Source organism: Thamnophis sirtalis, unplaced genomic scaffold, assembly GCF_051295495.1.
Source record: "Thamnophis sirtalis isolate CommonGarterSnake01/CBP01778 unplaced genomic scaffold, rThaSir2_p1.2 scaffold_21, whole genome shotgun sequence".
In the NCBI taxonomy this organism is placed as follows: Eukaryota; Metazoa; Chordata; class Lepidosauria; order Squamata; family Natricidae; genus Thamnophis; species Thamnophis sirtalis.
The window spans coordinates 646,292-662,470 of record NW_028261401.1 but is presented as its reverse complement, the minus strand read 5'-3'; positions in this window follow the sequence as shown (position 1 = coordinate 662,470).

The window sequence follows — 16,179 nt, the reverse complement described above, 5'->3', positions numbered from 1 at the left end:
GTGTGTTTTAAACCATGCATTGTTTTGTGTCGTTTTTAATTTTGTCTGTATCCCCCCTTCCCTGGTTTGAGTTGTGAGCCGCCCTGAGTCCCCTTCGGGGGAAAAGGGCGGCATATAAATAAAATAAACATTCAAACATTCAAACAATTTGGTGGTAAACTAGAATTATTTTGACATACAAAAAAATTGTACTTCGATGTCTTACTGATTGAAGAATGATGAAATGTTTGCCTTAAAAGAAATAAAACTTTTGAAACAGGATAATTTAATTTTTTTGAGAGATTGATCCCATGCCCCTCCCATGATCACATAAAGACACCACTGAGGAGAGTGTGTGAAGCCACAGTCTGTGTCTAAGAATCTGTTGTGGCTGGGGAGGTTTGTGGAGTGTATGTGGTCCCTTGCACCCCTGTTCTCAGCTACCCTGGCCCTGCTGCGACCTCAGTGAGCAATGGCCGGAGGTGTCCAGGAAGCTAGAAGGAATTTGGCTTTGGAGGGTGAGTGTGATCCTCTGCATCGAAGAACAGAGACTCACCCAGAGACTCTGTCCAAACTCCCTTTTTCTTATTGTCTGAATGGAGGGATTGCCTGAGCTGATCCTAGACAGGGAGGGAAGTGGATGATGGGGCTCAGGCAGATTTTGATTGAGGAAGGAACCTTTCCCAAAGAAATAGATAAATCCTCTGTGGCCCAGGACGGGGAGGGGGTGTGGAGTCCTCACTTGTGCTTGAGAAGTTTTCTTTTTATGAATTAATTTGCTCCTATATTGCAAAGCTGTTATCTGAATAACTGGACATGCCATTAGATATAGAAGATGATTTTTTTTATTGATCTTCCTTCCTGTCAACTGGATTCCACACAAACCACCTACAGGATTGTGATGGATCCCATGCAAACAGAAACAGGCAGGTGTCTTTGTTGCTCTGCTAATGTAAAGGATGGTGGGTTTTGCTTTGTTGTTTATTTGTTCATATGAATTTGTGTGTCCCTGCGCACAAAACCTCAGGTTGAAATCCAGATCGGTTACATAGAAAGAATTTGGAAATTGTAACTTTGTCCCTTTAAAAAGCTGAATTACATTTGGTGCTGAATGCAAATGTCCACATCCAGCACTTATTATGTATGAATGTTGTGATAAGTCAAGAAAGTGGAGGTTTGTTTTTTCCTGTTATGTATTTTTTCATTTTTTGAAGTGTGTGTTTTTTGTTTTTGTTTTTCTTTTCTTTTTTCTTCAGCCTTCCCCAGCCACCAAGCCCCCCCCCCCCTTCCCGGCCTCTGGATTTTTCAAGATTGGCTATTACAGGTAGTCCTCAACTAAGGACCACAATCGAATCCAAAATTTCTGCTGCTGGGTGAGGCAAATTTTGCACCATTTTATGATTTTCCTTGCCATAGTTGTTAAGTGAATGACTGCGATTCTGAAGTTAGTAACAGGTTGTTAAGTGAATCTAGCTTCCCATTGACTCTGCTTGTCAGAAGATTGCAAAAGGGGGTCACATGACCCCAGGACACTGTGACTGTCAGTTACCCAGCATTGATTTTGGTCACATGACGATATAGAGGCTGCCAGGGTCTTAAGTGTGAAAAAGAAGTCATTTTTTTCTTTGACATTTTAACTTGGAACTAAATGAATTGCCTAAGTCGAGGACTACCTGCACTGTCTCTGTCTCTTGTCTGTCTCCATGCCTTCATTGGAGGCCACAAAGAGGAAGAACAGGTGGAAGAGAGGAGACGCAAGGCAAGGCTTCCCCAGGAGACCACTGGGGGCTGCTGATCCTCCTCTTTTCTTCAGTTTATTTTTTGTGATCTTTCCATCCACACCTTTTTTTTTGCGATCTTTCCATCCACACCTTTGCATCTGCACCAAGAGTTCACAGAGTGTCTCCGCATGTGCAGAGTGCAAAGCCTGCAGGTTTCAGAGGGCCACTTTACAAAGGTACCATTTTTTTAAGGCTACTTTCTAAAATATTAATTTGTCTTCTATGGAACTGCTTGATGGAAACAGCATATAGATAGACCTTGTCTTAGGGTCACAGTTGAGACCAGAATTTTTATTGTTAAGTGAATGGTGCCCAATTTTACAACCTTTTTGGCCATGGTTGTTAAGCGAATCACTGCATGCAGTCATTATGTGAATCAGACCTTCCCCATTGACTTTGCTTGCTGGAAGCCAGCTGGGAAGGCCGCAAGTGGTGCTCAGGGGACCCCGGGACTCGCCAGCTCTTGTAGCTACACGGAGATTGCCCTGAGTCCAAATTTGTAACCATGGCAGTGGGGATGCTCCATTGGTTGTAAGTGCAAGGACTGGTTCTATGTCACTTTTTTCAGTGCGGTTATAACTTTGAACAGTCACTAAATGAATGGTTGTAAGTCAGGGACTGCCTTTATTCCTAGGAGAGAAAAGGTGAGGTTACAGGTTCATGGCATCAGACGAGAGGTTCCCTGATAGGATGAAAAGGAGAAAGAAGCTCAAGGGGTCTTTAAGGGAAAAGGTGAATGATCCCATTGACGCCAACGGAGACGAGGAGCTCAGAAAGGGGTTAGGCCAGGTGAGAGGGGAATCCTGTTTTGAGAAAAAAATTGCTACGTAAAGGAGAGTGAAAAACCTCCACTCTGAACACACCAAAAATGAAGTTCCACTTAAGTTGAATGGAAGCCGAAATTCAGTTTTTAAGTACATTGCCTTATAACTCTTGATTTACAAGATTTCCCCCCCTAAATCCAAGAGAGATTTTGTCCGTAAATAGTGATTCAACATGTTGACTCATGGTTGTGTGCTGATAATTCCTGAGCATGGACAAAGTGAAGAGCATGCTCCATTTTCTTGTTGGGACCAGCTGTGTACTGGGAATTATGAAAAAATTCAAGTGGCTCCAGAGGCTGTTATTTTTACCTGACTTTTCCACCTTTTTCCAGCCTTGAAATTTACGTTGTCTTTCCATAAATTATGAAGAACAGAGAGAAATTAGTTCTTTTAGGTTTTTTCCTTGAATAAACAAGCATAACTACATTTTTAATTATTTTTACACTCTGTTATTCTTATTGCTTTTTTCTACACACATACACACACACACCAAACACACACAACACACACGGCACAATGGAATATTTCTTTTATTAGTAACTTGTTTATATCTGGCCTCAGAGCTCTAATAAAAATATTTGAATTTGAAAGAAAAATTCAGAATTGCTATGTAAATATTTCTGTTCTGTTCTTCAATATCGTTTTTTCTTCTGAGGAATTCTGCCTTCACCCCATCTTGTTTTTGAACCCTGCAACTCAGATCTTGATTCTCCTTTCTGAGCTGGTCCATCTGCTCATCTGAAATATCAAGGCCAGAATAAAATTAGCCCCTTTAGGTTTTTTTACTTGAATTATCAGTCATGTTTAAAATTAGAACTATTTAAAAATACCTGGTATTTTGTTTGCTATCCTTAGCCTTACATTTGAATTAATTAAAAAGTTCCCTTCTGGAATATTAACTAATTCAGTTTAGCTTGGATTTAATCTGGTTATCAGTCCATAAGTGTCTCCCACAAGGAAAACTTTGATGGAGGTAAGAAATGTGACACAAAAAGAGAGACCTCAGGGCTATTGAAAGTACATCTTTCCAAGAAGAAAGTGCATCACACTGTTGGAAGAAATGGCCAACCGGGTTCAGTTCCATGTGGGGAGACAGACTCTGGAAACATGGAGGCTGACTGAAAAGATGGTTTATTGATGAACAGGACAACATGGGTTTGAAATCCTAGGCAGCTGACCACATGGAGGTCTCTTGGGCTTTGCCCTTGAGCTTCCTGTTCCTGTGCAAGAAATGTATTTTATTGGTTGCTGTCAGAAATCTATGGGGCTATAGGTAACTTTGTAGGCTAACAATTAAATCACACAACAACAATAATAATAATAATAATATAATATATCTTTAAAATGGAAAAATAAAAACTGTCAACCGAATTAATTCAAACACTTACTAACTCTCGCATTATAGACCAAGGAAGAACAACCGACATCCTTCTTCTGTCATCAATTAAGATGATGTTGGGGTAGATGGGCTCGGGTATGTAGGGTTCCATTGTGATGATATCAGCCTCCACATCTTCATTTTGTTGCTCTGGTGATACTTGCAGACACCATTAAAGAAGAAGAAAAGAATCAAATATAACTGACTGGTACATTAACAATGATAATGAAGCATACTCTTAATAGGGGCTCCAGATTTTCAAGAATAGATTGGGGGTTGGACTAGAAGACCTTCAAGGTCCCTTCCAGCCCTGAAGGATTCTCTCCTTTCTCCTGTTAGTTTAAGGTGACCAGACGTCCCGCTTTTGGCGGGACACCCCCGCCTTTTGATGCATATTCCCACGTCCCGCCCGCTTTTTAAAAAGGCACGCTTTTTTTGGCGCTGGCAGCTCCCGCCCATCAGCTGCTGGGCTGGCTCATCGTTTCGTTCTATGCTACCTACAAATTTAAGCCAGCCCAGCCTGCCGCTCACTAATTTGATTGGCTGGACTCCTTAGCTGAGGACGCATGCGCGAGTTCTCCATTTTATTTCGTCTTTCTTTCTTGTTGGGGTTGCAGCTGCTGCGCTTACTCACTGGTGGTGAGTATGTTTTGTATTGTCTAATTAATTTGGTACCGTGGGAATCGGGAGGCGCTGGGGGGAGGAGACGTTGCTGGTCGCCGCGTGCTCCCTCGCTCGCGGCGGCGGAGGAGGAGGGGAAAGTAGCCCGGTGTTGCTGGTCGCCGCGTGCTCCCTCGCTCGCGGCTGCGGAGGGGGAGGAGGGGGAAGCAGCCCGGCGTTGCTCGCGGAGGAGGAGGAGGAGCGGTGGAAGGCAAGCAGCCCGGTGTTGCGTTGCTCGCGGAGGAGGAGGAGGGGGGGAAGGCAAGCAGCCCGGCGTTGCACGCGGCGGAGGAGGAGGAGGGGTGGAAGGCAAGCAGCCCCGCGTTGCGTTGCTCGCGGAGGAGGAAGAGGAGGGGGGAAGGCAAGCAGCCCAGCGTTGCACGCGGCGGAGGAGGAAGCAGCCCGGTGTCGCTGCTCGCCGCGCGCTCCCTCGCTCGCGGCCAGGCTTTGGTGCTGCCTTTCCTAAGGTGACCAGATTTTCAGATTGGAAAAGAGGGACGCCCTTGACCGGGGGGGGGGGGCTTGATTTAAAAAAAAATTTTTTGTAAAAAGGTCACCCCAGGACACTGAAACCAGCATAAATACGAATCTGTTGCCAAACAAAATTTTGATCACGTGACCATGAGGATGCTGCAACGGTCGCTAAGTGTGAAAAATGGTCGCAACGGTCGCTAAGTGTGAAAAATGGTCATCAGTCACTTTTTTCAATGCCATTGTATCTTCCTGATTATTAAAAGTGCAAATTCACTCAGTGTCAATCATGACTCCTGAGTCCATTTCAAAGTATTGTGCATAGAAATTTTTAAAATGGCTTGTTTCAATTTATTTTGGATAGAATCTTTTTTTAAATAATTTAAGACAATTTAAAAAAAGAATCAACACAGAATAACACTATTTTTAAAAATCATATGCACAATAAATAAAATATTATTTTAAAATACATTAAAAAAATAAAAGAAAAAACCCAGCTCACTTACCAGCAGGCAGGCAGAGTCAGCAGATCTTCGTAGGGATGGATGGAAGCACACAGGGAGCCTATATATACGCAACTGCAGTAACAATGACAATGATGAAGGATTGGATTGAGTTAAAGAATAAAAGAATTCTGATCTTAGAAGGCCATGACCTGCAGTCAGGCTGGCATAATTTCTTATGGAATGAATGACAAACATAAAACGCACAAATACTTTCAAAATCATTTAATTAGAACTTTACTGCAACAATGGCTCAAAATTAAAAAAATCCACTATGTGAAAACCCCAAATTGGCTATCACCAACAGAAAGAACGACACACCCAAATTTTACAGATTGGAACAAAATTCTAAGATACAGAGATCTAATTGACAGACAGGGAAATTTAAAAACAATTGAAGAATTGGCAGATCAGAATATGAAAGGTGACTGGCTAACCTACCTCCAAATTAAAACTAAATACAATAAAGACACTAAAATATATGGTATTGAAACAGAACCACACAAATTGAATAAAATTATTCAAAGTCTGGACAGAAAGATGATAGGGAAAATATACAAATTCCTCTTGAAGTATCAAATGGAAGAGGAAATTGGAAACTGTAAAAGAACCAATGATAAAATGGGCACAGAACTTTGGCTATAACATTGAACTAGACAAATGGGAAAAATTTTGGGGAATAAATTTAAGAATGACACTATCAATCCCATACAAGGAAAACCTTGTTCTTTCAATCCTTCCAATATTTTTTTCCTTCATTCCCTTGTCTGTTTCAATATTAAGTACATTTCTTCCTTTCTTCCTATAATTTTTTCCATTTTCTTCCTTATATTCTTTTCCATTTCAACATTGTCTTCCTTTTTTCCTTCCTTCCTTCCTATACGTCTTTCCATTTTCTTCCTTATATTATCTTTTCTGTTTCAACAGTCTTTGTTTCTTCCTTCCTTCCCTCCTTCCTTCCTTCCCTTCCTTCCTATACTTCTTCTTTCATTCATTATATTTTCTTTTCCATTTCAATATTAAGTGTAATTCTTTGTTCCTCCTTCCTTCTTTCAATCCTTCCAATACTTTTTCCTTCATTCTCTTTTCCTCCCCTGGCTTTCTTTATGTTTTCTTTATGTTTTCTTCATGCTTTCCACCCCTCCTCCTCCGCCGCGTGCAACGCCGGGCTGCTTGCCTTCCCCCCCTCCTCCTCCTCCGCGAGCAACGCAACGCCGGCCTGCTTACCTTCCACCCCTCCTCCTCCTCCTCCGCGAGCAACGCCGGGCTGCTTCCCCCTCCTCCCCCTCCTCAGCCGCGAGCGAGGGAGCACGCGGCGACCAGCAACGCCGGGCTGCTTTCCCCTCCTCCTCCTCCGCCGTGAACGAGGGAGCATGCGGCGACCAGCAACGTCTCCTCCCCCCAGCGCCTCCCGATTCCCACGGTACCAAATTAATTAGACAATACAAAACATACTCACCACCAGTGAGTAAGCGCAGCAGCTGCAACCCCAACAAGAAAGAAAGACGAAATAAAATGGAGAACTCGCGCATGCGTCCTCAGCTAAGGAGTCCAGCCAATCAGTGAGCTGGTTGGCCAGCTCACTGATTGGCTGGAGTCCAGCCAATCAAATTAGTGAGCGGCAGGCTGGGCTGGCTTAAATTTGTAGGTAGCATAGAACGAAACGATGAGCCAGCCCAGCAGCTGATGGGCGGGAGCTGCCAGCGCCAAAAAAAGCGTGCCTTTTTAAAAAGCGGGCGGGACGCGGGAATATACATCAGAAGGCGGGTGTGTCCCGCCAAAAGCGGGACGTCTGGTCACCTTAGCCTTTCCCGCTCTGTGCGTGCTGCCCAGACCAGACCTCTCTTCCTTCCGTGGAGTCCGTTCGTGAATCCATGGGATTCGCCGCGGAAGGAAGAGATATCGGGGGAGCGGCGGACGCCAGCAGAGAACGTCCCCTCGCTTCTGGGCCTCCCCGCTGCTGTCCCGATCTCTCTTCCTTCCGTGGAGTCCGTTCGTGAATCCATGGGATTCGCCGCAGAAGGAAGAGATATCGGGGGAGCGGCGGACGCCAGCAGAGAACGTCCTCTGGCTTCTGGGCCTCCCCGCTGCTGTCCCGATGTCTCTTCCTTCCGTGGAGTCCGTTCGTGAATCCATGGGATTCGCCGTGGAAGGAAGAGAGGTCGGGGGAGCGGCGGACGCCAGCAGAGAACGTCCCCTCGCTTCTGGGCCTCCCCGCTGCTGTCCCGATGTCTCTTCCTTCCGTGGAGTCCGTTCGTGAATCCATGGGATTCGCCGCGGAAGGAAGAGAGGTCGGGGGAGCGGTGCCGCCAGCAGAGAATGTCCCCTCGCTTCTGGGCCTCCGAGAGCGTGGACGCAGCGGCAGCTGCCCGCAGACAACTTCCACGCGCTTCCGGGGCTCCTGTCGCTCGGAAGAAGCTCCTGAAGAGTGTGGAAGTTGTCTGCGGGGCAGCTGCCAGCGCACCCACCTCTCCTCCTGCCTCTTCGTGCATGGGATCACTGCCTCCGAGAGCGTGGGAGCGGCCGCGAGGAGTCCGTTCGTGCAGCGCCCCAACCTCTCCTCCTGCCTCTTCGTGTATGGGATCGCTGCCTCCGAGAGCGTGGGAGCGGCCGCGAGGAGTCCATTCGTGCAGCGCCCCAACCTCTCCTCCTGCGGCAGGGGGATGTTCTATTGCCCCAGGGCTCCCCAGGTTGTGGTGATGTCGGCCTGCGTGGAAGGCAAGCCAGCCCTTCAAAGTCATGAGAAAATTGGATATGCGCATGTGCGAGAACGGAAGATGGCGCCCAGGCGTTTTGCTCCAGACGATAAGGAAAGCAAACGCTGAAAAAAACATCTGAAATCCCGAAACTTATGCGCCCGAAGAAGGCTCCGGGGATGTCCGGAATCCAGGGGACTCGAGGAGCCCAAACCTTTGCGGGGGTCGCCATTTTTGAGCGACCCTGGATAGCTCGATCTCGAAGGTCTGTGAACTGCGAGCCGCCCGCGTTATCCGACAGTGGGGGGGGCGGCGTCGAGTCAGCGTTTTCCGCTCCAGGCAACTTATTTTGGACTATTGAGCCACAGTACTGGGGTTTTATAGGACTATTGCCGCCTTGGAAGGAGAGAGAATTTTCAGGATCAGCCCAGCCCCGTGCAGGGGTCGCCGTTTCTGGATGCCCCCGGGCTCTACAACTTTGGGGTTTTGGGCTCCGTGAGCTGTTTGTATTATTTGGCGGTGGGAGGAGTAACATCACGCCGGCTGCAACGGTGGTGGCTTTTGGCCTCCCTGCCTGGCTTTTCTACCTGGCTTATCGAACTTTTTCTACCAGGCTTACTGAACTGCCTCATTGGGGCTGTGTGAGATCATCATCATCTAGGAGGGAGAGAGAACGTATCGGAGCAGTGGGGGGACTGAGCATAGTGGATGGGTGGTTTCCCCCAACGCTGCACCAGCCCCTCCGGATGGCCCCTTTCTCCATCCAGCCTTACTTCCCTCCCAGTATTGCCTCCTCCCTTCTTTATCCCTGCCCAGGCAGGTGGCTCCCTGGACGCATTTCACTTCCTGCCTCCCTTTGCTTCGGTGGGGCTCTGCCTTGTGTCTTCCACGTACCATCTGGCGCCCCCCTATGGTGGGTTTTTAACCTCCAGCCACATCTGATTGTGGTGGTTGGTTACCCAGGCTTGCTAGCTAAGTTCCATCTGCCTTTGGTCCTGCTATCTCAGTTTCATCTGGTTCCAGACCTGCTAGCTCAGCCTTATTTGACTTTGAGTACCATCAGCAACATCACCCACCACTATTATCCTGGGAACTCTATTCGGAGCAGCACAGGTGGAAGACGACCTCCTATCCCCTCTATTTATTCCGAACTCTTTGGACTTATCCAGGCCAATAGAAGAGGGGAATACGATCTACCCCCCCGCATACCTTCTCCGGACTATAACTGGACGCTAAACACAACACCTATTTTAATTACTTTAATTATGGATGGCCATTTGGCTCTATCTGGACTCGCTTTTTAACAACATAATCAATGCGCAATTCTATTTCTTTTTCTTCCTTTTTCTTTTTATTTTTTTCCTTCTTACTGTGTTTGGGATATGTTAGGAGTATGTATGAGATTGAATGAATGATCCCACTTTTTATTATTATTACTGTTGTATTTTTTGTGTTCTTAATTATTACGTGGGGATTGTTTGAGTGAGTGAATGAGTATGTATGATTCGGAGGACCTGGTGGGATTTGCGGGGGCCACCGGGGTGGTTGGGGGGACTACATCCACGGGAGAGGGTCGGAGCATTGCGGTCATAACAGGGAGAGGCAGATATGGCGGGGACTTTAGGGCTGGCCATCATCGGGGAAGGAGGGTTCGCTACATCACAGAGATCCCTCCTTCCGGCCCTACAAATCCCACTCCAAGGTCAGATGGCGCGAGTAGTCAGGACCCTGATCTCAGGCTGCTGTCGCTAAATGCCAGGTCTGTTGTTCACAAGGCTCCCCTCGTCCGGGACTTGATAACAGACGAGGGCGCAGACCTGGCATGTATTACTGAGACCTGGCTGGGCACAGAAGGAGGAGTCCCCCTCGTAGAGATGTGCCCAGACGGGTTTCAGGTGCTTCATCAGCCGAGAGCTCAGGGAAGGGGTGGCGGTGTGGCTATTGTAATCCGGGAGTCTTTAGTACCTCGTAGGATCCCTGCTCCGGAGCTTGTCGGGTGTGAGTCCCTACTGGTGACGCTGGACCTCAAGGGTCAAGTGGGTTTGCTGCTTACGTACCTGCCTCCCAACTGCGTTGCAGCAGCCCTCCCCTCGCTCCTCGAGTCAGTAGCCGAGCTGGCAGTTGAGTTCCCTAGGCTTATGGTTCTGGGGGACTTCAATTTGCCTTCGCTCGGTGAACACTCTGATGGAGCGCAGGAGTTCATGGCTTCCATGACAGCCATGGGCTTGACCCAAGTAATTCGAGGCCCAACTCACTCAGCGGGTCACACGCTCGACCTCGTATTTCTTTCGGAGCAGTGGAGTTATGATCTTGGTCTGAGGGGAAATGAGATCATTCCCCTGTCGTGGTCAGACCACTGCCTACTGAGGCTAGACTTCCGGAGGCCAAACCCCCACCGTAGGGAGGAGGAACCGACCAGGTGGTTCCGCCCCAGGCGACTTATGGACCCAGTAAGGTTCCAGACGGAGCTTGGGGTTATTCCAGATACTCTCGCCCACAGTTCGGTGGAGACTCTTGCTGCTGCCTGGCACTCGGCAGCATCGGAGTCTCTGAACCGGATTGCGCCACTACGGCCCCTCCGGGTCAGCGGCCCACGGAGGTCTCCTTGGTTCACCGAGGAGCTCCGTGAGATAAAGCGCCGGAGGAGACGCCTAGAGCACCTGTGGAGGTCTGATAGGTCCGAGTCGAGCCGGGCACTGTTGACAGCTTGCACCAAGGAGTATATTCGGGCTCTAAGAACAGCCAAAAGATCATACATTGCCTCCTTGGTAGCGTCCGCCGAGTCCCGCCCAGCCGCCCTGTTCAGGATAACCCGCTCCCTCCTAAATAGGAGGGAGACGGAGAACCCCTTGCAGGGTAAGGCTGAGGAGTATGTACAGTTCTTGGCGGACAAAGTTGCTCGGCTTCGATCGGACCTGGACTCCACTCTTGCAGATCCAGCCGAGACACAGGGGAATGATCTGGCAGACCATCTCTGGGTTGAGTTTCAGGATGTTGCCTCTGGGGATGTGGACAAGGCTATGCGAGCTGTGAGTGCCTCCACCTGTATACTGGACCCGTGTCCCTCCTGGCTGGTTGCCAACAGCAGTGAGGTGACACGAGGCTGGATCCAGGCGGTTGTTACCACCTCTCTTCGGGAGGGGCATCTCCCCACCGCGCTGAAGGCGGCGGTGGTGAGACCCCTCCTGAAGAAACCGTCTTTGGATCCAGCAATTCTTAACAACTATCGTCCAGTCTCCAACCTCCCCTTTGTGGGGAAGGTTGTTGAGAAGGTGGTGGCCTTCCAGCTTCAGCGTACCTTGGAGGAAGCTAACTATCTTGACCCCTTCCAGTCTGGCTTCAGGCCCGGCTACAGCACAGAAACCGCTTTGGTCGCATTGACCGATGATCTCTGGAGAGCCAGAGATGGAGGCTATGCCTCCATCCTGGTTCTCCTTGACCTCTCAGCGGCTTTCGATACCATCGACCATGGTATCCTTCTGCGACGACTGCGGGAGGTGGGGGTGGGCGGCACTGTTTTGCAGTGGTTCTCCTCCTACCTCTCGGACAGGTCGCAGTCGGTGTTGGTGGGGGGGCAGAGATCGTCCCCAAGGCCCCTTACTTGTGGTGTGCCGCAGGGTTCGGTCTTATCCCCCCTACTATTTAACATATACATGAAACCGCTGGGCGAGATCATTCGAAGGCACGGGATAAAATACCACCAATATGCGGACGATACACAGTTGTATCTGTCCGCCCCGTGCCAACTCAATGAAGCGGTGGAAGTGATGAACCGGGGCCTTGAGGCTGTTAAAGACTGGATGAGAGCTAACAAACTGGTACTCAACCCGGAAAAGACCGAGTGGCTGTTGTGTTTTCCTCCCAAAAATTTGGCTAATGTTCCATCAATCAGGCTGGGGGGACAAAATTTACACCCCTCAGACAGGGTCCGCAACTTGGGAGTCCTCCTGGACCCACAGCTGAGTTTCGACCATCATTTGTCAGCTGTGACCAGGGGGGCATTTGCTCAGGTTCGCCTGATGCGCCAGTTGCGGCCCTACCTGAACCGGGAGGCCCTCACAACAGTCACTCGAGCCCTTGTGATCTCTAGGCTGGAATACTGCAACGTGCTCTACATGGGGCTGCCCTTGAAGAGCATCCGGCGACTTCAGCTAGTCCAGAATGCGGCCGCGCGAGTGATCGTGGGCGCACCACGGTTCGCCCACATAACACCGATCCTCCGCGAGCTGCGCTGGCTACCTGTTGGTCTCCGGGTGCACTTCAAGGTCCTACTTACCACTTACAAAGCGCTCCATGGTAGTGGATCTGGCTATTTGAGAGACCGCCTTCTGCCAATTACCTCCCTGCGTCCCATCAGATCGCACAGGGTAGGCCTCCTCCGAATTCCATCCGCCAGTCAGTGCCGACTGGCGACTACGCGGAGGAGAGCCTTCTCAGTTGCAGCTCCGACGCTATGGAACAATCTCCCCGTGGAGATTCGCACCCTCACCACAGCCCAGGCCTTCCGCACGGCCCTCAAGATCTGGCTATCCCGTCAGGCCTGGGGATAAAAAATCTAGTTTGTCCCCTCCCGAATGATGAATGAATGTTGTGCTCTATTTTTAAAATTATGTATTGTCTTATGTTTTTTGTCTTGTACCCCCTTTCCCGCGTTTTGTAAGCCGCCCTGAGTCCCCTCAGGGAAAAGGGCGGCCTATAAATTATAATAAATACGAAATACGAATACGAAATGCCGGAAGTTTAGAACTCGGCCACCATTCAGCGAAACATGTTTCGCTGAATGGCGGCTGAGGGGCACGCTAAAGTGACGGCATGACTTTGAAGTGCTGGCTTGCTTTTCCACGTCGGTCCGTGCGGAAGGCAAGCCGGCACTTCAAAGTCATGCCGGCAGTTTAGCATGCCCCTCGGCCGCCATTCAGCGAAACATGTGTCGCTGAATGGCGGTCGAGCCCTGCTGGCAGCCTTCCGGGCCGGCCGGCCATTCAGCGCTCGCACCCAGCGCTCGCACGCCCACAGGATGGCGCCAGGAAGGAGAGGAACTGCGCGGGTCCCGCCGCTCATGGTACGGGCGAGGGTTGGCTGGCTGGGGGTGGGGGTGGCTGCTGCCGAGGCCTCCAGCCTTGCAATTCGGGCAGGGAAGGCGAAGGTTCGCTCCGGAGCTGCGGAAGACCATTGCATTGGGAGGCCTCTGCCCCGGAGATCCCCCACTCCACCCATTCGGATTACCCCCAAACCCAAAGGAGCCTGGGCGCAGGCGTGCAGGCCAGGGAAGATGGGGTTTGGGGGCTCGGAGGAGGAAGGGGCGATCTCTCCCTCCATTTGTCTGTCCCTCTGCAGAGCTCCTCCCGAGGGAGGGGGAGGTGGCGAGTGCGCTGATCCCCGTTTGCAAGACCAGCCCTCCACCTTCTTGTCCCGTTGAGAAGGGAGTGGGTGGGAGACAAGAAGGGGGCATGCTGGCCTCACTGCTTGCATTTCCCCTATTCCCCCTCCTCCCAATATAGGTGCAGAGAAAGAGCCAGGCTTCAGAAAGGAAAGGATATTTTTAATAATTTTCTTTGTCTGGATATGATTTCCCATTGAGGAAAAGAGGAGTTTTAATTCCCCACCAGTAAAAAAAAACGTTTAGTCTTTGAAGGGCCCTTGTGTGACATCTGCCTAGGATCCCACCTCACACACGTCCTCTTTCAGAAAGAGCTTGGTGCACCTAGGATCCCACCTCACACACCTCCTCTTTCAGAAAGAGCTGGGTGCATCTAGGCTCCCGCCTCACACACCTCCTCTTTCAGAAAGAGCTTGGTGCGCCTAGGATCTCCCACCTCACAGACCTCCTCTTTCAAAAAGAGCTTGTTATACCTAGGATCCCCCACCTCACACACCTCCTCTTTCAGAAAGAGCTTGGTGCACCCAGGATCCCACCTCACACACCTCATCTTTCAGAAAGAGCTTGGTGCACCAAGGATCCCCCACCTCACACACCTCCTCTTTCAAAAAGAGCTTGGTGCACCTAGGATCCCTCACCTCACACACCTCCTCCCAGCTTGGGAGATGGTGGGATCTCCTGCTTTCTGAGCTTGGTTCAGCAAGGATCCCACTATCCTACTATTTTATTTTTCTTTATGTACACTGAGAGCATATTTACCAAAGACAAATTCCTTGTGTGTCCAATCACTCTTGGCTAATACACTATTCTATTCTACTTTACTCTACTCTACTCTACTCATTTCTATTTCAATTCTAACAAGTAGTTTAGCTTCTCTCTCTTGAAAATGTAAGCTAGCATAAGGCATTATAATGCAAGCTAGCCTTAACTTTCAAACAGTTCATTTAGTGACCAAAGTTACAATGGCAATGAAAAAAGTGACTGATGACCATTTTTCACACTTAGCGACCATTTTCACACTTAGCGACCGTTGCAGTAGCCTCATGGTCATGTGATCAAAATTTTGATGTTTGGCAACAGATTTGTATTTATGATGGTTTCAGTGTCCTGGAATCATGTAATCGCCTTTTGTGACCTTTTGACAAAATATAAAATTTTTAATCAAGCCCCCCCCCCCCCCATCAATGGTGTCCCTCTTTACCAATCTGAAAACCTGGTCACCTTATTGTAGGCTGCCTCTTCATATGGAAGCTCAACTAAGCTAGACTCACTGATGCAGTTCCAGTTCGATTCCCTTTGTGTTGAGATGCTGGGTTTTTGATGTTGCTGCTGTTGTGGTTGTTGTTGTTTTGTTGCAACATCCCTCTGTCAGCTCCCTGTGTTTTTGCTGCTTAGGTTCAGATATCTCTTTTTCTGCATGCCAAAGTGTTATTTGATGATTTTTAAGGGCAGAGAAAGGAGAGAAATTCTCTGCCTGGCTAAGCCGCAAATGACAGGGCCTGTAGGGTTTTTACAGTGAATCATCTGGATGGTCCTTAGAACTGAGGTTACACGTGTACCGGTAAGTAGAATCTGCAGCAATCTGCAGAAAATATTTGCCTGTCAGCTATTCTTTGCTCTTGCAGTGTTCCCAGGGATGTTCGAGGACACGGGATGATACAAAGTATAACCTGCAACATTTTATTCACTTATTTGATAACACTTGATTTACTCAGTTATTACAACGTGAACATTCTCACGAACACCAATGATGTAAGGACTAACCAATTATTGTGCCTTGGAGATTTGTTAGCCAATAATGAGATAATACGTAAAGCTCAAAGAAGCTGAAAACACTATAAGAATGATGTTTCATGATTAATAATTTTGCTGCTGATTCTCATGTTAATTCTGGATGCTCAATAAACTTTGGTTGATTCAGCTATCTGTGAGTGGACATTCCTTTCATCTTCAGCCTCGGGAACCCTAAATGCTCTTTAGACAAGTTTCAGGGGGGGGGGATCCAGTTGTATTCAGAAAGCCTAAAGATCGCATTTTGCCTTTTTACCCAAGAGGCCTAGATCTTCCAAGGTAGACTGCCTCTTAGTACTGAAGCTCTATTAAGCTACATACTCCAGTGAGACTTACAATGACAGTTTTTTGCCAGTTATTTTCTTGGCAGAGAGAGGAAGGGAGGGAGGGGGAGAGGGAAGGAGGCAGAGAGAAGGAGGAAGGGAAAAGGGAGGCAGGGAGGGAGAGAGAGTGTGTGAGTGAGAGGGGGAGAAATAGGGGAGGGAGGGAGAGAGAGGGAGGAAAGGACGGAGGGAGGGGAAGGCTGAGAGAGAGGGAGACAGGGGAGAGAGGGAGAGAGAGAGAATGACTATCCCTCCCTAACCAGGTCCTCCCCAGGACAGGGAGCCGTGTCTCACGATGAACAACCAATTTCCACATCTTCATTTCCAGTCCAACACCAGGTGAATTCTCCAACATGCAAAACTGGAAATCCAGATGGGGAAGAAATGAGTCAT